The sequence below is a fragment of the Puma concolor genome, chromosome B3 (assembly GCF_028749965.1).
Source record: "Puma concolor isolate L17-30 chromosome B3, mPumCon1.1.hap2, whole genome shotgun sequence".
In the NCBI taxonomy this organism is placed as follows: Eukaryota; Metazoa; Chordata; class Mammalia; order Carnivora; family Felidae; genus Puma; species Puma concolor.
The window spans coordinates 118,671,518-118,692,454 of NC_141672.1; the positions used below are offsets into that span (position 1 = coordinate 118,671,518).

The 20,937-nt window shown below is 51.8% G+C and overlaps 1 protein-coding gene across 3 annotated transcripts in view; it reads left to right on the forward strand.

Moving 5' to 3' along the window:
* The window catches only part of LINGO1 (leucine rich repeat and Ig domain containing 1), a 195,861-nt gene that overhangs the window by 127,115 nt on the left and 47,809 nt on the right, over positions 1–20,937 (forward strand). For all 3 annotated transcript variants that reach the window (XM_086711270.1, XM_086711272.1, XM_086711271.1), the window contains one exon: positions 4,400–4,485. The gene's annotated coding sequence lies outside the window, so the exon portion shown is untranslated. The remainder of the gene's footprint in view (positions 1–4,399; positions 4,486–20,937) is intronic.

A 20,937-nucleotide genomic window follows, 5' to 3' on the forward strand; every position in this document is an offset into this window, starting at 1 on the left:
AGGCAGCATCACACACGTGCACTCTAATCTGAACTACCATATGAAGTATATTTTACAGATGAAGAACCAGACCCAGAGAGGTTAAGTAACTTGCTCAAGGCCGCAGAGCTAGTAAGTAACAGAAAGGGGATTTTTCTCAACAACTTAGATCTGACCACCCACACAGAATACCCACCAACATCATTGAGGAGCCTTTCATTCATTTCTAACCTGACCAACCCAGTTTTATCGGGACTCTTAGGATGAGTGCTGGAACCAGACTGCATGGGTGGGAAATGCAGCCCCATTCCTTACAAGCCAAGTTACTTTGCCTCTCCGTGCCTCAGTTTCCCCATTCTGAAAATGTAGATGATCACAGTACTCACCTTGTGGGGTGTTGGTGGAGATTAAATGTGTTAGCACCTATGAAGTGCTGAGCCCCCTCGGGGCTCATTGGATGCTCTCCACAATGACTCCGATGATGATGATAGCAAGGTGTTCACCTCACCTGCATCTGTCCCTCTTTTCAATCTTCTTCCTCCTCCGTTTTCCCTCCACATGTCACCTCTCTCCTATGCCAGCTCTTCCCCGTGGGAACTTCTTTCAACATTTGCCTTTGAACCTCTGTCCTCTGTTTTCAGCCCCCAAGCCCTCCACAGACAGTGAATTAAAGTCCAGTCATTCAGCAAAAACCATTCAGAGGAGAACGATTCATTCTGCACTCAGGGAATCCTCCCCCAAGCAGTTCTAGTCAGGCATTTTCTGCAAGCCCATGCATTCATCCCAACATTATCCGGTCTCTGAGAACCAGACCATAACATCCAGATCTAAAACTCCTTCCTCCCTGAGTATAGACGCTCAGGTGCACTTTCGAGGTGGGGGGGTCTGAGCTGACCCCAGGCCAGCCAACTCTCCACTCTAGCCATGAGCCATCACTGGATCCCTGACCCCAGGATGAGTCATTCTCAGAATCGTTGGCCAGAAAACTTGCCCATAGGAGACAAAAGCAGAGAGCACAGCAAATTTTGAGCACATTTTCTTCCCATGAGCATATCTAAGCACATCCTGTGGCTGTGAGGGGTGGGTGCAAGGTGTTCAAACCAGGGTAAAACCTCAGGTCTGCACCCAATTAAAAATTTATCACTGAAATCACCAAACTCACCATTAAGGATTTCTCATCATTGAAATAAGCTCCCAGGTAAAGAAATGCTTGTGGTAAAGAATGGAGCAGCTATTGCCTGTTTCTTGTAGGATTTTGTTTTCATTTGCATGGTATCAGTCACATCTGTTTATTTTTGACCCAACGGATGGCAGAACTCACTCCAGTCCTTCCCAGGGGACTGTTACACCTGACTACAGACCCGCCCCCCCCCCCACCCCCACCCCAAGGCCCTGGCAGAAGATTCTTTATGACTGCTTTGGGGAAGCCTGGTCACCATGTCCCCAGGGTCCCACCAAGCCTGTCCCCAGGTTCCACCAAGCCTGGCTTTGTCCCAAGGGCTTCTTCAACACCTTCCCCCACCTCCAACCCAAGCCCCCTTCCCCAGCATACCATAGTACCTCTATAGGGTGCTGTGCCGTGCTGTGATTTCCAACTAGCCTGGCCAAAGTTCAAAGCCAGGTGAGCCTTTGGATACACACTGACACCAGCATCAGTGCTCACACTTAAGAACCTTCTCAAGTTTGCCCTTATGATAGAAGGGTCTTTCTAATGGTGTCAAGGAAGCCACGTTGTACCCTTTTTGTTTTTCAGGAAGGGTGGAGGGGAGGGAGTATATTCTTCTACAGCCAGATCTTACTTCTTGGAAAAATTGAGGAAGTCACAGGGGCATTTGTGGACGTTAGGGGATTTCCCCTCAGGTCGCTTGACAGAGCCTGTTGTTATCTTGAGGGACTGTCTCTTATCCCTATTCCCTGCGTGGTCCCACAGAAGCACACAACATTTAAGGTGATAATTGCCAAAGTAAAGTGCCGATGAGTTCAAAATATAAGTGTATAATTAAACTTGAAGCTTGCTGTCATTCGTGGCTCCAGGGCCACGAGTCAGAGTCCCCCACCCCCAGTTGTCAATCCAGGGCAGACTCATAGGGGGCCCCAGGGCCTTTCTAGAGCTGATCCTAGACCTGAGTCAGGGGCAAAGCTCTGAGGATGCCCCAGCCTTTGTTCTAAAGTGCATTTCAAGCCCTTGAATGTAAGCCAAGGCCCCACTGTCATGGAGATGCTACCGCTTGCCTCTGCTCACACGTCCCTTCTCCAGATGGGAATTGCCCTGCTGGTGGATCCTGCTATAGGCCCTGAAACTTCCCCCTTTTCCTTGTGGATAGAGAACCCTTCAAACTGGGCGTTGACATATTTCTTCCCCCCACTGAAATCCTAGTTATTTAGGGGCTCCCAAATGGAGCTTAGTTCTCTCACTCAGAAAGTCATCAAGCATCCCCTCAAACCAAACACAGGTCATGTGCCCCAAGTGGCCAGGGGTGATATGGTAGGAAAGACAAGATTGTGCTAAACCAACAGGTTTTTTAGGAACTCTTGGTGATTTAGTGAAACAAAGGTTCCCTTATTCTTTCTTCCTTTATTTACAGTATATCCTTTGTTTCCATTATACATCCAGTGTGGGAAGTGGGGAGGGTGGCAGACTCTAGTCCATAGTCATGCAGGGGCCCAGGCCGATAGAAGCTCCACCATCTTGTAGCTGTCCTACCTGGAACACATGGTCTCTTCCAGTCACTGTGGCAAAGAAGAGAAAGTGGTAGAGTCTTAAATGCTTTAGCCCAGCAATGACACACACCACTTTTGTTCCTAGCCCACCGACCAAAACTTCTCATATAGCCTCAACTCACCGCAAGGGGGTGCTGAGAAAGTGTAGGGGACACTATGCTGGGATGGAGGAAATGCACCCAGACGTTAGTGAGCAGTAAAATCCTCTGTACAAGGGATATTGTGGGACCACTAAGAGCAAGGGTTTCAGAAGACCCAAGGCCATGACTTTGGCTCATTCTTTCCACTTGGGGTGGCCGAGGCCAGGGAAACCCAGAGTGTCTGGCAGGGCCTGATGAGAAAAGCTTTGGGATACTGAGCAACCAGAACTCTCATATGTTGCTGGTGAGACTGCAATATGGGGCACAGCCACTTCAGAAAACAGTTTGGCAAAAAAAAAAAAAAAAAAAAGAAAGAAAGAAAAAGAAAAGAGAAGACAAACCGTTTGGCAGTTTCCTATAAAGTTAAAAATATGTTTACCATATAACCCAGCAATCCTAATGCTAGGGATTTACCCAAGAGAAGTAACAACTTATGTTCACATAAAAACCTGTATGTGAATATTTATAGTGGCTTTATTCATAGTCACCAAAAGCTGGAAACAGCCCAAATGTCCTTCAGCTAGTGAATGGGTAAACAATTGAATACTATTCAGCAATAAAAAAGAATGAAATTTGGAACAACAGAGAAACAACAAAGGTAAATCTCCAATGCATTATACGCTAAATGAATAAAGCCAGGCTCCAAAGGATACATACAGATAAAGCCATTTGTATGCCATTCTGGAAAAGGCAAAACTATAGAGACAGAAAATAGATCAGTGGTTGTTAGGGGCTGGGGTTGGGGAGGAGCTGGCTACAAAAGGACAGCACGTGGAGACTTTTCGGGTGGTAGAATTGTTCTAGACCTTGAATGTGGTAGTGGTAACATGGCTGCATGCAGCTGTCAGAACTCACAGAACTGCACTGGAAAGTGTAGATTTTACTCTAGGTAAATTGTAGCTCAATTAACCTGCCTGGAAAAAAAATGCTCGCTGTGAGGTTGTTGAGACAGGGAAACTGGAGTGACAGGTCAGTCAGAGTAGCGTGACTCGGGTTAGGAGGGCCTCATACAGAGGTCAGGGAGGGCTTTCTGAGGAGGTGTCTGGAACTGAACCTGGACACTTGGATGAGGAGAAGGAGCCAGGCCTGTGAGGATCAGGAGGGGGTGGGGGCCAGGTAGAGAGAGGCTGGTGCTGTGCCAGGGAGGAGGCGAGGGCAGGGGCTTCCATTCTCTCTGGGCATGATGGCACCACTGGGGGGCATATATAGAGGGTGACCAAAACTCTGATGTGGGTCAGGCAGCCCAGGGAGCAGGGCAGGGTGAGGGGCGCAGGCAGGAAACAGCAGCTTGTGACCATGTGCAGGAGGAGGACCATGTGATGGAGGGGTGCCCTGACAAGGAGGAGAGGGGTCAGGGAGCCTCCTGCAGGGAGGAGTGGTCAGCCAGCCAGAGACTTGCAGTCTGGGACAGGGGACTGGCACAGAGGGCCCGGGGGTAGGGGGCCTTTGGGACCTTGCTAAGGGTGCTGTGGGTGCTGGTGAGGCAGAGGCCAGACATCCTGGGTTGACTAGCAGAAGCCCATCTTAGTTGCACTAACCTTCCTGCTCTCCCATTGCAGTGCATGCTGGGACCGCGACCAATAGGCTGCTGCTCCCCGGGCCCCCAGAGGCTGATCTGTTTGCCTCCCGGCGCCGTCTGACCCAGGTAAGGGGAAAGCAAGGGGACTCACGTCGCCTCACGCCTCTGCTTTGGGTGGGAGGGCTCTGGGAGTGAGGAGCAGGAAGGCCCTCTGTGGATGAGCCCCTCCCAGGGGCAGTGGTGTGGGGCACAGGCGTGGTTTGAAGGCCCTGGCAGTAGCAGGGCCTCCTGGGGGACTTGGGGACACTGAGAGGCCCCAGGACATCTAATTCTGCCAGCCTCGGTTTTTCTGACATGGTTGCTGTCTGCGGTTTGTTCAGTGTCGTTTCACTGCACACACTTGCTAAGTACTTTGGCTGTGGTACTTCTGTCTCTGTGGGGCTCCCTTTGCTGTCACTCTGGCGTTTCTCTGCCAGAGTCGCCATGCTAGCCCTGTGTGTGTGCTTCCATGAGTGACAGCTCTTACTCCATGCAAGACCCCTCCAGGGCAGAGGTGTTCCTCCTGGGCACCAGGAACAGCCCAGCTGACTTTTAAGCCACTTGGCATTTCTCTGCTGCTCCTGGGCACCCCAGATGAAGGCTTTCTGCTCAGGGCCAAGTGCCCCAAAGGTGGGATGGGTTTGGGGCTGGGCTTGCCAGAAAACTTTACAAGATATCCAATTAATTTTGAGCTTGAGACAAACAACAAATCATTTATTAGCATAAGTATATCCCCAGATTTTTGCTAAATCTGGCAACCTGAGTGGGCCTGAGGGGGCCCCAGTGCCCCTCTTCTCCTGCGGAGTCCTCCCTGCTGGGTCCACCTTGGCCCCTTCAGATCAGCTGTCTCCAGTGCCTGTGGTGGATGTGTTGGACCCAGGGGTGGCCAAGACTGAATAGGTCACAATCAGTGGGCATCTCCTGATCCCCCAGGTTCCCATAGGCCAATCTGGGGCAGAGCCCTGGGGGTTCCCGCTGGAGGCTGTTGACTGTGCTCTCAGGGTGCCTGTCTTCTCCTCTCTGGCTCTCTGACAGCAGAGTCCAGGCCAAGGAGGCCATGAGGTAGGGCTGGCTGGGCCTCTGTACCCGTGAACAGAGCTGTGAGACGGGCCTGGAGCTGCAAAAAGAACCAAGAATAGAAAATTGTCTCATGTGCTTGGAACCCAGAGTGCATGGGGTGTGGGGCTGGAGGGGGGGGGGGGCAACAGGGAAGAGGCAGGGCCAGATAATGGAGGGCTTGGAATGTCCTATTTCTGTATCTTTCAACACTGGGGTGACAGAAGTGTCTTCTTGGCAATTGGAGTCATTTTTCTGACTAGTAATGTAATATATGTTCTCTATATGTTATCTATCTATCTATCTATCTATCTATCTATCTATCTATCTATGTACCATCTATCCATCCATGTACCCACCTATCCATCCATCCATCCATCCATCCATCCATCCATCTATCCATCCATTCACCCATCCATCCACCCACTCACCATCTATGCATGCATGTATCTATCCATCCACCCATCTATTCATCCATGCATCCATCCATGCATCCATCTGTGTATCTATCTATGTATCCATCTAACAATCCAGCAGTATGTAGAGCATGCAGTTCGAGGCCTGTCCGTAATCTCTTCCTCCCCACGACTAAACACTGCTAATTAGTTCAGTATTTATTCCTCCAAAATTTTTGTCTGTGCACTTATAAACATATTTTAAAAGCAAAAGCATGGGATCATCCTAATTATACTGCTGTGTCATTTGAGTTTTCATCTAACAACATACTGTGTATGTCATTCCAGAGTTCTTTCAAATCCTTTTATGTCCAGTTGTTTGGCTGGTCTTTAAGCCTTATATCAATTGTTAATCCTGTCGGTGGCCATTTAGATTGTTTCCAGTGTTTGGCTGTTTATAGATCTCCTTCAGGGAACCTCCCAGTTCGTACATGGCCATGCACTGGGGTTATGAGTCCTTAAGGAGTGTCTCTGAAAGTGAACTGCCTGGGTCAGAGGGCATGCACATTACAGGAGTTAATCTGTACAGCCAGGTCAACCTCCAGAAGGTTGTGCCGACTTACTATGTGCAAGAGGCTTCGTCCCCTCATCCTTGCCAACCATGGGCATTAGCAATCCCTTAAATCTTTGCTGATCTGTTAGGTAAAACTGCTTTTATTTTACATTTCTTTGATTACTGATGAGGTTGAACATGTTCATATATGTTTGTTGGCCATTTTAATTTCTTCGTTTGTGGATTGCCTGTTCATGTCATGTCCTCAGCTCATTTTTCTATGTATCTGTTCATTCATTCAGTAGGTGTTTATTGAGCACCTACTATGTGTTGGGCACTGTTTGCATTGGGGACCTAGCAGTAAACAAAACTGATGAAACAGACCTTCTCCATGGAACTTATAACAGATAAATGAGTGTGTGTGTGTGTGTGTGTGTGTGTGTGTGTGGTAGTGTTAAGTGCAAAAGAGGAAAAAATAAAGCAGGGCAGGGGTGGGGAATGTTGGGGAGCCTGGATCTGGTAGTCAGACTTTGCTGGGAGGTGGCACTTCAGGACACGGGCAGGAAGCAAGAGACTGAATCAGGTGGACAGCTTGGGATCCTCAGTGCCAGGCAGGCCTGGTCCGTTCAGGGCTCAGTGAGAAGGCCAGAGTGGCTGGAACATGGGGAGTGAGAGAGAGTGGGAGGTATGGCCAGAGAGGGATCAAGAGCACATGACACAGGGCCACATGGGCCACCCTGAGGACTTGGCTTTTACTCAGGATGAAGAAGGGAGTCATGGAAGGTTCTGAATAGTGACATGACGTGATCTGAATTTCATTTTAACCAGATCCTTCTGGCTGCTGTGAAGGCCAGGGAAGCAGGGAGATCAGTCAATAGGCTGTGGTAGTGATCCAAGGAAGAAACAGTGGGGGCTTAGAGCAGGGGAGCTTGGCAGAGGTGGGGAGAAGTGAAGAGGTTCTTGGTGCGTGTTAATGGTAGAGCCAAGAGGATTTGCTGACACATTGGATGAGGTGGTGTGTGAGACAGAGAGAGCCAGGGATTACTGTCTTAGTCATCTTGGGCTGCCATACCCAAATACCATAGGCTTGGGTGGCTTGAACAACAACATTTACTTCTCACACTTCTGGAGACTTGGAAGTCCAAGATCAAGGTGCTGGCAAACTCAGTTCTTGGTGTGGACCCTCTGTTTGACTTATAGACAGCTTCCATCTGTGTGCTCATAGAACCTCTTCTTTGTGCACCACAGAGAGATAGAGAGCCCTGGTGTACTCTTCCTCTTCTTATAAAGACACTAATCCCATCACCAGGGCCGCACCCTCATGACCTCATCTAATCCTAATTACCTCCCAAAGGCTCCACCTCCAAGTACCATCACATTAGGGGTTTAGGATTCAGCATATGACTTTTGACAGGCACATTTAGTCCATAGCAATGACTCCAAGCGTTTGGGCCCGAGTATCTGGAAGGGCAGCGACAGACTGGACATCAACAGACTGGACAGCGAGGAGGAAGAATGAGTTTGATGTAGGGAAGGAGAAGAGCTCGCCTGTGGACAGGACTGGATATGTAATGTGTGGGGCCTGGAGCAAAATGAAAATGGAATGGTGGCCCTTTATTTTAAAAAATGATTAAGAATCGCCAAGTGGTAACAGTAGAGCATTAAACCACACTCAGGGACAATGTGTGACTGCCTAGGTAGCACACCCTGGCTGGAGACATGCGAAGTAGACATTCAAGAAGTGTGGAGTTGACAGTTGGATGTGTGAGCCTGGAGTTCAGGTGACAGTTTGGGGCTGGAGACACAATCTGGGGTTATCAGCATAAAGGTAGTATTTTAAGCCTTGACATTGGTTGAGAGCATCAAAGGAGTGAATATAAATAGAAAAGAGAAGAAAGACCAAAGACCTGGCCTTGGGGCTTCCTTCAGTTAAAAGTTGGGGAGCTGAGGAGGAACCAAAAAAGGTGAGTCAGAAAGAGCAACCAGTGACGTGGAGGGGAACCAAGCAGCCAAGGGGTCAAGCATAAGTTTGGAAGCCAAGGGGTCAAGCATAAGTTTGAGTAAGGTGCAGAGGGAGCATTGATCATGCATTAGCTGTGGGAGATCACAGATGACCTTGGCTTCAGTGATTGGGGGTGGGTGGGCGGTGGTTGTGTGAAATACATTTTATTGACTTGCAAGAGCAAATTGACTTATAAGAGGTTAAGGGATTTAACCCTGTATCTGTAGTATGTTGCAAATGTTTTTTACAGTTTTGTGTGTGTGTGTGGGGGGGGGGGGTTGTCATTTAAGTTTATAGAGTTTTTCTTAACCCTGAAATGTTGAAAACTGTCCTGTAGTCAGGGTCTGCCACTCTTTTCTGTTAGAGTTTCTGGCCTTGGCCACTGCAAAGCTTTGAAAATGTTGTCTTACATTGTTTCTAGTCGTTTATGATATTTGAAAATATTTAAATCTGTAGTTCACCTGGACTGTTTTTAGGTGTGTGGTTTGAGGTAGGGATCGAAGTGTTTTTCCCTAAAAGACTAGCCAGTTGGCTTTGACACTTCATCGAGTAAGCTTTCCTCCCTGCTCTGCAGCTCCATTGCCGTCATTCGATTGCACTGATCTTTGTGAGAAAGTCGAGGCTTGGTGATGGATGAGGGTGGAGTGTGCAGGGACAGGAATGCAAGCTGACACAGTCGCCTTCAGTGAGGGAAGAAGCGAAGGGAAGTTAGGGAGGACGGGAGCTGTCCAGTGTTGAGGGCCTCCTGTGTGCCCGCACAGTTCTGCGGGGTTGGTATGTATGTCGTATACCCGTTTGCAGACAAGGAAACTGAGGCTCAACAGGTTTTCATCACACATGTCCAATGGCATCAACTCTTAGGAAGTGGGGCTGAGACTGGGAGGCAGCTTTCTGCTCCCGTGCGTGTGTTCTATCCACCCAGGTGAAGGGAGAGGGGAAGGGGAGTGGTTTCCAGGAAGGTTAGAAGGGCTTCCGGCCCAAAATATACCACCCTGCCCAACTCTGCTTCCCTGCCTGCTATTTGCCTAGGTCTTGAAGGTTTTCCCATTTTGAAGAGGAACCTGTTAAAACCAGAATACTCCTGGCGGGGAATCACACTTTAAGTTTACAGCTCACATCTTAATTATCAGTTAACACCTCTGCAGGGATTAGCTGACAGCCAGCTGAGGACACTGAATAGGGGCCGGTGTGATGTGTATCTGGGCTGGGAAAGGCCAGGAAGGGGGAGGGGTGATGGGGGGAGGCCAGTACCCAGCAATTCACAGCTTTCTTCTGGGCCCTGGGCAAGAGAGGGAGGTGGAGCTGGATCCATGTGGGAGGGGAGGGGGGTAGGGGAGTGGCAGCTACTGTGTGGAAACCCCGGACTGGGGCTGACATCTGTTAGATACTTGCTGGGTCCTGGTATCAGAGGAGGCTTGTCACATTCTCAGTCTTGGTCTTGAGAAGGTCAGGAAATCAGACACCCATTAGCTACCTTGGGCACAAGCTGCCAGCAGTCACTCAGAGCTGGAACTTGTCTGTGACGCCCGTAGACCAGATCTGTCACCAAGCCTTGAGGAGTAGTAATAGGAGAGAGACTGAGGTGTCTAGAACTCTTCTAGGTTTTTGAGAGCCAGTCTACCCTGCCAGGGTCAGGGCTTGGTGTGTGACCAGGGTCAGTGCTCAGTGTGTGAGCAGCGTTGGGGCTCCATGTGAGACCAGGGTCAGGACTCAGTATGTGACCAGGATTAGGGCTTGGTGTGAGCAGGGTCAGGACTTAGTGCGAGGCCCCAGATAGGTACCCGACAGCCTCCCAGCCCACTGGTGCATGAGGGCAGGAGGTAAAGAAAGATGTGACTGTGTAAAGCTGGCCTTTCTCTCCCATAAGGGCCTCCTTCCCCTCCTTTAACCTCACTCTGCGCATGGGCAGTGATCTGTGTCTTTGGGGGATATCATGTATCTGAAGGTGACTGGCCACCCGACCACTTTAATCACCGTGTGGACTCTGACGGCCTTCTTGGAATCCTACATCTCCCCTCTTCCTCTCTGTCTTTTCCCTCCCCTCCTCTCCTCTGTAAGCCTCCCCCTGGCCTTACACCAGTTGCTGGCACTCAGACCCTGAGACTCCCAGACACCCTTCCAGCGGGAAGCTGACCCAGGTCCCAGGTAACCTGCGTCAGGCACACACCTAGCTCTTCCCTCATTCTCTCCTGTACCCGGGGCTGCTGCAAGGGCTCAGCTGGGCAGGGAGCCCCTTGGGAGGGGTGCAAATAGTGATGAAGGAAGACTTCCAGGAGGGGAGGAACTGAGCTCAGTATCTGTGAGCAGGTTCGAGAGCACCTCCAGGTAGGGCACCTGCTGGGGTCTCTGCGGGTGCTGGGCTGGGGCCTGTCGTGAATTGGGGGGTGGCTGAGAGGTGTGAGGGGTCAGATGGAGGAGGCCTCCATGGCCACTTGAAGACTTCAGAATTTATTCCCAAGGCCAGGAGTTTCCCCTCTTTTATTCTTTAGCACTTCAAAGAAGTGGGGGAAGCTTGGAGCGGAAAATAGACTCAATCGTTCATTCCGCAAATGTTTACTGGGCACCTGGTCTTCTGGAGACACAGCTGTGAACCAAGTAGAAAACAGTTCCCTGCCTCAGGGAGCTGATGGCTCCAGGGTGGCTGCAGACGAAGGAGGGATGAAGGGCCTTACTCTATTGGCCCCTCCCCACCGCATCCCCGCAAACACATGGGATCTCAGGGCTGGTTCTGGAAACCTGCTGTCCTTAAGGGACCTGAAGGAGATGCTGCCGGGGAGGATTCCTTTCTGCTGATGGAAGGTTCTGGGAGTCAGGATGGCAGAGTAAAAGAAGGTGAGCAGGAGAGGAAGAGAGAGAAGGGCCTTTCAGGAGAAGAAACCCCTCTCCCTGTGGCTCACCCACCAGGGCAGAGAAAGGGGATGAGGCCCTTCCAGGTATGGTGGCCAGTTGTCCTGTTTTGCCCAGGACTGTCCCACTTTAGCATATATGTCAGTCCCAGGATGGCTGGTCACCCCACCGGTGCCACTCTGCACCTGAAGCTTGGCCTCTGCCCATGGCCAACCTTGAGCGTCCAGTCACGTCGTGCTGGGCCTCTAAGAAACTGGGTGTCTAGGTCATGGTGCGGGCTGTGCCTAGGGATTATGGGAAGCAATTGTGGGCTGGCTAGGGGTGCTGACGAAGGAGTGAGGGAAGGGGCCTCACTGCTGTGGCTGAGCTGCTTTCAGGGCCCCAGGGGAGACTGGAGACAGATCCAGCAAGTGGACTCAATTCTGAGGCTTGGGGAACCTGGGGGGCTGTGAGGTGGGAAGCAGCAACAGAACTGCCTGCACGGTTGTGCCCACTCGGGGCTGGCCACCTGCTGCCCTGTGGAGGCCTGGCTCCTCTGCCCATTTCTGCCTCCAGCTTGTTGTATGACTTTAGGACGTCAACTCTGACACTGGGCCTTAGTGGCCTTGCCTGAGACCCAGCTGTGACTCTGGGCCAGAGCCACCTGAGGGAGGTTTTGCAAAACATAAGATGTGGCCTGGGTTAATGCGCTTCTTTGGCCACTGTTGTGGATCAACAACACTTCTTTGGCCACTGTTGTGGATCAAGTGCCTGCTCTTGGGTGCCCGCCCTGGGGACCACAGAGGGGCCTCAGGTAGGGCCAACTCTCCATTCTTGGGGGAGAGACAGATGTGTAAACTAGGGGACAGAAATTGGAGGCCCCAACCAGGGATGTGGCTTGTGGATTTGTTTTGTTCCATTTCAAACAATTTTGTTTTTTAAAATTGAGATATAGTTCACATACCATAAAACTCACCATTTTATTTTATTATTTTATTTTATTTTATTTTATTTTATTTTATTTTATTTTATTTTATTTTATTTTATTTTTATAACTTGTTTTATTTTTTATTTTTTTAAATTTACATCCAAATTAGTTAGCATATAGTGAAACAATGATTTCAGGAGTAGATTCCTTAGTGCCCCTTACTCATTTAGCCCATCCCCCCCCTCCCACCACCCCTCCGGCAACCCTCAGTTTGTTCTCCATATTTATGAGTCTCTTTTGTTTTGTCCCCCTCCCTGTTTTTATATTATTTTTGTTTCCCTTCCCTTATATTCATCTGTTTTGTCTCTTAAAGTCCTCATATGAGTGAAGTCATAGTATTTTTGTCTTTCTCTGACTGACTAATTTCACTTAGCATAATAGGCTCCAGTTCCATCCACTTAGTTGCAAATGGCAAGATTTCATTCTTTTTGATTGCCGAGTAATACTCCACTGTGTATATATACACCACATCTTCTTTGTCCATTCATCCATCAATGGACATTTGGGCTCTTTCCATACGTTGGCTATTGTCAATAATGCTGCTATAAACATGGGGGTGCATGTGTCCCTTCGAAACAGCACACCTGTATCCCTTGGATAAATGCCTAGTAGTGCAATTTCTGGGTTGTAGGGTAGTTCTATTTTTAGTTTTTTGAGGAACCTCCATACTGTTTTCCAGGGTGGCTGCACCAGTTTGCATTCCCAAAAACTCACCATTTTAAAGTGTACAATTCAGTCTTCTTCAGTGTATTCACAAGAGTGACAAAAGTCATTGCCCTTGTTTCAGAGCACTTCTATTACCCTAAAAGAAAACCCTGTACCCATTAGTGGTTACTCCTCCTCTCTCTATGCCTAAAGCCCTGGCGACCACTAATCTACTTTCCTCTCTTTGGATTTGCCTAGTCTGGACATTTCAAATAAAATGGAATCATACACCAGGTAGCCTGTCAGGTCTGGCTTCTTTCACTGAAGATAATGTTTTCAAAGTTCTTCCATGTTATAACACGTATCAGTATTCCTTTTTATGGCCCAGTAATATTCCATTTTATGGATATACCACATTTTGTTTATGCATTCATTCATGGACATTTGGATCATTTCCTCTTTTTGGCAGTTATGAATGATGCCGCTATGAACATTTGTGTAACTGTCTTTGTGGGGACATGTTTTCTGTTCTCTTGTGTCTACCCCGGGAGGTGGATCGCTGGGCCATGACGTCACTTGGCGTTGCTGCCTCCGTCAGGGCATGTGCTCTCCATTTTTCTCAGGTCCTGCCATTCCCGGTAGCATTACGGTGCCCATTCACACTCTGTCACCTCCTCTCTGGCCCCTGTGGGCATCGGCATTTTGAGCCCTTGATTACGGAACAGTGATGGAGGGAAATACAGGGGAGATGGGGGCTGTAGGAGCCAGAGAAGGCTTCTGACCTGGAGAGGGGTCCTGGAGGGCTTCCAGGAGGAGATACCACCTGAGGTTACCTAGGCCCAGTGGACATCTTTCTTCTAGGGCAAAAAGGGTAAGGGAGAGTCCTCCTACAGGGAGGTGTGAAGCTCCCCCTCTATCCCCACCCTGGTGGGCAAACGCTGGGAGACGAGGGGGGCTCCAGGGATCAGCCAAGATGCCCTCTCTCCCTTCTCTCCATCTTCTGTCTTGCTCTTCTCTGCCATTTGTTCAGGAAACTGCCAGAAGTTGAGAGAAGAGGAAGATAAGGGAGTGAGAAAAGCCAGGGCCCCTGCAGAGAGGTCCTGAGTAGGGCGGGCAAGAGGATGGGAGGCTTTGGCACTTCCTTAGGTGGGGACAGAGTCTGAAGACCTAGGGCAGAGGTGACCCTGGGCCAGGACACCTCGTGTCCCAAAATGCCATCTGTTTGTCCCTCCCTCAGAGGCAGGTGAGAGGTGGGATGGGCCCCGCTGGGCCAGACCAGGCGTACGGCAGAGGCAGAGCGAGGGGCCCAGACCTGGAGCTGCACGCACGTCCTCCCAGGTTTCTGCTCTGCTACCTAATGGGTAATTATACCCTGACATGCATGGAGGCGAAGAAGGGATTTTCTGTGAAGCAAAATCTCCCGTGAAATATTCAGGCCACGCTGGGCTGCACTTCCCAGCCACCTAATCGCTGCTGCTTGGCTTGGCCACAGCGTGAGAGGCCACATGTACCTGGAAGGCCACATGGGGCTTTTGATTTCCTTCTCCACGGGGAGAGGTTTCCACAGGCTAGGAAGAGCGTTGGCTCTGGGCCTGAGACCCTGCATGCGTACACGTGTGTGTACCTGTGTGTGCTTCCTGTTTCTGGCCTGTGCACATTGATTTATGAACTTGGCCACACGTGTGTGTTCTGAGTGTGTGCGTTTATATGCGCCAGCGACTGGCGACACTCTGGCATATACAGGGCAGTTCACACAGCTGCCTGGGCTGCCCCTGAAGGTGCTTCTCCATGATGCCGTGTTCCTCTGATTCTCGGGACGATACCTGCGTACGACACCCCCTTGGTGGGGGAAGGGCTGCCCTGTGTGTGAGTGCTGCCTGTGACTGGCATGGTACGCAGGGTTTTGGGTGTGGGTTGAAAGCCCCGAAGTCCTCACAGGCTCAGGGGTGAGGGACACCAGACGGCAGCTGGCCTGCTGTGTGTACATTGGAGTCAGGCTTTGCCTCTCTTCTGACTTTAGTGTTTGGTTTCTACCAAGTTTTGAGTGCTGGATGTGGGGCTGGGAGGGTGGGAAGGATAAGTGCTTCTGAGAGTTCATTGAGCTGGGACCTGTCTGTCCCTTTGTCAGCGCCCCCCAGCCCCTTAGCTACCCCACCTGTTTCCTCCAGCCAATAAAAGTCTTGCATTTGCAGTTCACTCTCTCCTCCACGTTGCACGAGGTAGGCAGGACTGGAATTATCATACCCATTTGGCAGAGGAGGAGACTGAGGTCCAGAGAGGCAAAGAGGCATGCTTGAAGTCACTTGGTGAGCCAGGGCTTTGAGCGGGAGGACTAGCCCCTCCTCCCTGCACATGGACCCTTTGCCCTCAGCCCCAGCCCTGGGCCGTTGGTGGAGGGGACCTTGCCCAGAAGAAACAGGCTCCACTTTCATGAATGAATCCAGCTGGAAAGTGCTCCCTTCTCCACAGGGAAAGATGGCCCCAGGGCTCTGTTCATCTCTAAATCAACAGGCGGGGACAGGGAGGTAATAATATTCATGTCCATCGTTGATATTTCCTTATTGTGGTTGGAGTTAGCAATTCCTCCACGGCTGAGGCCCGATCTGGCAGACAAGTGGAGGAGCTCTGGCTTAGTAATGTCAACCTGGTAATGTCACACTGACAAGGCTGGCCTTTAGTAGGGAGAAGGAGAAGCAGGGGGCTGAGCAGAAGGTCGGCAGCTGTCCCCTTCTCCCCCCTGGGAGCTTGCTGTCCTTGAGCACAGCCCTCGAGAGCACCCTTGACCCCGTTCATCCCCCTGGGAGCTCACTTCCCAGGTTGTCTCCTTCGCTCCATGGCCCCTCACCCCTCCCTGTTCTGCTAGGATGGCTTCCTTTAAAGAGTGGCCTCCGCACCCCTGGGGAAAGCCCACAGGCATCAGCCACAACCCAGGAAGGCTCTGTGCAAGCCCTCCCGGGTGGCCAGAGGCAGGAGAACAGCTCCTCAGCCCTCTGCCCCTCCTCCATCTGGGAGAACCTCCCAGCTCTGCCACATTCAGCTCTGCATATCTCCCCAGGTGCCAGTCTCCACAGCAAGGCAAGCATAGCCCCTTCCTGCAGGCCGCTGCACATGCCCCCTCATCCGTGCGCTGTTTCAGACAGAAGGGCTAAGATGAGCACTCAGATCCCTGGGAGATTCCTTGCCCACTGCTTCAGGCTTCCCTCCCCCCTCCAGGGAGTTCTCCCCTCAGTGTCCCTCCACCCAGATCTCTTTAGATCCTTTGGTTCTTAAGCAGAGGAAGCCAAGCCTGCCATTATCGAGGAAGAAGTTACTCAGTCCTTGACATCTCTCAGCTCCCTTGCTGCCAACCTGCCTGTTTGCTGCACGCCTAGTGTAGGGCTGCTCTGAACTAATGATAAAATAAGCAATAGTGGCCACTCTTGCTTCTTGAGTGTTTATTCTATGGTAGGTTCTGTTAAAAGCCTCTTACAAGAGGGGTGCCTGGGCGGCTCAGTCGGTTAAGCATCTGACTTTGGCTCAGGTCGTGATCTCAGCAGTTTGTGAGTTTGAACCCCACGTCAGGCTCTCTGCTGTCAGCATGGAACCTGCTTCGGATCTTCTGTCTCCTTCTCTCTCTGCTCCTCCCCTGCTCATGCTCTCTCTCTCTCTCTCTCTCTCTCTCTCTCTCTTTCAGTAAATAAACATAAAAAACACCTTACAAGAACTTGATCCTCATAACAACCCTCTGGGTTAATAAGTACACTTCTTATCCCCATTTTACAGATGAAGAAAACTGAGATTCAAGGAAACTGAGCCTGCCCAAGCCCTTCTGCTGAGCCACCCCTCCTCTGCCTCTTCTGTCCATCAAGTCACTTCCTCCAATTGTATCTCTCTTCCATGAGAGTCCCAGAACAGGCAGGGGTCATCATCATGTCTTCCTTGCCTCCCCAGTCCCCAGCCCAGTACTGGCCCCACAGCAGGTGGCATAATCGGCAAGTGGTTCCCCTTCCTTGGCTCCCTGGAGTGTGCGTGCTGCCCTGGGAGCATTGTGTGCTCTCTGAGGACGGGGGTCTCACACATTGACTGCCCAGCCGGTGGTATTTGCTGAATGAGGGCCCAGTGTCTGACTGCAAGGCTCCCTGAGGCAGAGAGGCAGCCCCACCTGCTAAGCTGCCCACCCTCGAAAGAGACGTTCAAAGCTGTGTCTCAGCTCATTCCGGGACTTGGCAAGGATGTCCCTGTGTTCACATCATTTATTCATTTGTTCAACAAGCACTTGTTGGCTACTGCGTGCCCGGTGCTGCATCCTATGGAGGGTCTTAAGCACTCTGAGATGATCTGGTCCTGTCCCTGCCCTGGGGGTTCACGGCCTTCTTAGGACTAAAGCAAAACCTCACCTGACCAGTGCAGGATAAAGCTTGCCCAGTGGAGGCAGTAGCAGAGCATCGTGTGGGGATGGGCAAGATGGGCAAGGAAGGTGGCACGGAGAAGGAGCTATTTCAGGCTGGTGGAGAGGAAAGGGCACCGCAGGCAAAGGGAACAGCCTATGCAAAGGTCGGCCTCAGGAAGAGGCAAGTTCAATTACAAAATACCCAGGTGGGTGGGCCTGCTCATAGAGAGAGGATGGGGGTGGCTGTGGTAGCCATTGGAAATATAGGTGCACCCCCACCTCCTGCAGATGCTTGGGACCCCTGGAGGGGCCTGTGAGGACAATCCCTAATGTTGAGGGCTTGTTGTGGAGGAGCTCAGTGCTTCTCCTTTCGTGCCCAGTGTAGGGTGGTGTGTGATAGACCAGTGTCTGTGGGTGGGTGGTGTTGCCCAGCATGGTGACTGAGCCAGCCAGGGAGAGGGTGAGGACCAAGGGCGCCCTGACCACCTATGCTGGCAGGCTGCCTTGGGCTCAGGAACCAGATACACCTGGACCATGACGGCATTCACCTGTGCCACACATCCCAGTGATCAGAGCTCCCAGCCCTCCAAGCAACCCCCTCAACAGGGTCAGCCTTGGTGGGAGGAGGGAGACTGAGGCCCCACGGTGCCAGAACCCCACACGGGGTCACGCATAAGCAGTGGGTGAGATAGGGTACCTCCTGTCCTTCAGTGGGATATTGGGGTCCTCGGCAGGCACAAGACCCTCAGCTCTCAGGGTCCATGGCAGAGCCAGGGTGCTACCGTGCCTGGTGCAGAGAAGGCCTGGCTGGTGAGGAGGTGGTGCAGGGCCCACTGAGGGTAGCAGGCAGGCAAGGAGCTGGGAATGCTGGCAGAGAAGGAGGCTTCCCTCTGGAGACTTATCGCTAGAAGGTTCTCCAGGATTTGACTTGAGCACCCAGTGGCCAGTCTCAGGGGAAAATTTCTCTCACATGCCTCCTGGGCCCAGAGTAGACTGGGAGGGAAAGAAGCACTGCCTAGCCCGGGTTTGCATGTGCACAGGCATGAACACACATGTGTCCACCTGTGTGTAGAGCTCACACTTACAGGTGTACAGGCATGCTTCTGTTTGTACATGCAGGTCTCTGTGTGTATGTCATGAGTGTGTCCTTGTATATACATATATAGCTGTGTGTGCACATGTCTGAAGGAGGGTGTCCCAGGGAGTACAATCCTGCATCTGTACATGTGCACGAGAGCCTCTGGCTGAATTTGCAGCCCCACGGGACACACCGTTTTCTTCCCACTGGGGCTGGAAAGCTCCCAAACCCACTCTTGCCAGGCCTGGGCCCACCTCTGCCCTGCCTCTTACTCATAAGGCCTGCCCCTGCGTCCTGAGGTCTGGCCTCCTGGCGACAGGCACTGTGGGTGGAGGTGGGCATTAAAGGGACAGCTCAGGCTGAGAGGGGCTATCCATCCTCTTTTGTACCTGCCATGGGATCCTGACAGGTAAGTTCCCCACCTCCACCACTTGCATAGCCCCTTGGATGGGGGGCTCACTGCCATAGGACCAGAGGAACCTATGGGATATAACCCAGAAAGGAGAGGTCAGGAGGGCCAGAGGGTGGGGTCATGGCTCAGCCCTGACTACTAACGGCCTGGGGCTCTCCTCCAACAGCCAGGCCTGGGGCTGCAGCTCCTGGCGGCAGCAAGGTCAGGCCCCAGGATTCAGGGCCTTTCACCTTGTTGTCAAGAGCGAATTCCAGCTATTAGTGACAGAAGCAAGGGATTTGGGGAGGATTTCTCTCTCATTTCCCAGAGCTTTCAGCAAGCCTCCTCCCTTCCCACCCTTCAGCCTGCCAGAGCTGAGAATACACACACACACACACACACACACACACACACACACACACACGCTCAGTGTTCTTGTGTGGCTGAGAGAGGGAGAGAAATCTGGGTCAGTCTCCCAGGGAAGGCTCCATGGCATCTCCCCACCTTCCCCAGCAAATGCTCAGGGTTGCAAACTTGGGCTGTGATCTGACGGCCAAGGCCTGCCCCAGTCCTCCCCCAGCTTGCCACAGATGCCCTGCAGAAGGACCCCAGGCCTGCCCCTCCTGGGCTCTCCCTGGGCTTTCCCGTCTAGGCAACCTCGCACTCCAGCCTCAGTGTCTTCCTCCTCCAGATACCAGGACTCACAGGGCATTTTTGCCATATGCTCCACTGATTGTATGGAGGGTGACAGAGGCTTTCTACTGGACCCACTGGACCCTCAGCCCCTGAGGTTTGGGGGATGGGGGCAAGGACTGGTCTTAAGAAGCCTGTCTCTGATAGCAACACTATGCACAGAATGCCTGAGCTGGAGGGGAGACCCCCAATGGTGGAATTGCAAGCAGATGGCAAGGGCCCGGGTCTGGGTAGGATGCCTCAGGGAAGCAGTTTCTGAGAGAAGGTGGACTGAGAAACAGCTAAAGATATCACTGCCATTTCAGGATAGAGCTTGGAGTGGAGACTAAGTGAGAGCCCGAGGGGTTAAGTCAGTGCCTGAGACAGGCCTGAGGTCCAGAGTGGGCCCCACCACACCCAGTGACTTCAGAGAGACATTCACCTGACTAGATGGCAGAGAGAGGTGGTGGAGTGTCCCATTTCTCTGGGAAAACTGGATCATGGGGAATTGCCATGCTTTAAGTCAGCCAGGGACACAGGCAGCACCCCCACCCCCCACCCCCCACCCCTGGGAGATACCGAAGCTACTTCCTTCTTCCTGCCCCTGGTTCTCAGGTGACCTAGCAGATCTCTCCATCCTTCTACAGGGTGACTGTGGGGTCCTCAGTGCCTGCCTGTGAATGTCTGTTGAGTGAAGGGATAGAGAATTGATTTGATTTAAGCTAAATACAAGGAAGGACTTCTTGATGCCCCTGGGGCAGCCTGGGCCTCCAGCTTGATGCTAAATGGAGGTGAGACAGATCCTCAGAAGGGCTGACGGGTGGAGGGAGAGGACCCCAGGCCTCCCAGCTTCCTCCGGAGGCCAATTCCTGCCAGTGTGTCCCAGAACCCCCAGATCCAGCGCATCCCAGCTGAGATGCCCATTTTATTTTCAAGTATAGGAGGTGTGCACCCTTGTGAGGGTTGGCTGTTGAAATGTTGGAGTCACTTGCATGTGTGTATATGCCTGTGATAGGTGAGGGCACACGTGCACAGGATGGCTCAGGAGTCACTTCATGGACTTAAGAACTCTCTTAGAGTATGGAACCAGAGACCATTCAGCTTTAGAAGGGGCTAAAGGGATTGCTTTTTAGGCCATGGAGAGGGCAGCTCACTTCCGCTTCCTCACCAGTCACTTGTGGAGTGGCACCTGGACTCCCAGGCCAAGGCGTTCAAGGAAACGCTGGAAAGGGGAGCTAGTCCCTGACCTTGAGGCCTGGAAGTGAGGAGCTGAGGGTCAGGGGAGGCCTGGAGGAGAGGGTGGAGAGTGTTGGAGTTTGAGAGGCAGAGCTGACGGCAGGGTCATGGCCTCCTCAGATGGGGCACCGGGGCAGACCTGGGTCTCCCGCCTCAAACTGGGGCCCCTGTGGCACTAGCTAGGCTCCTGGACAGTCTGCCCACCCCCTTGAGAACCTGTGGAAAGGAGTTCCCTGCTCCCTTGCCCCAACCAGCCAGGCTGCAGCCCTGTGCTCAGGGATCCCAGGCCAGCCCGGCTCCTCCCAGGGGCATCCGAGCTGCCAGCATG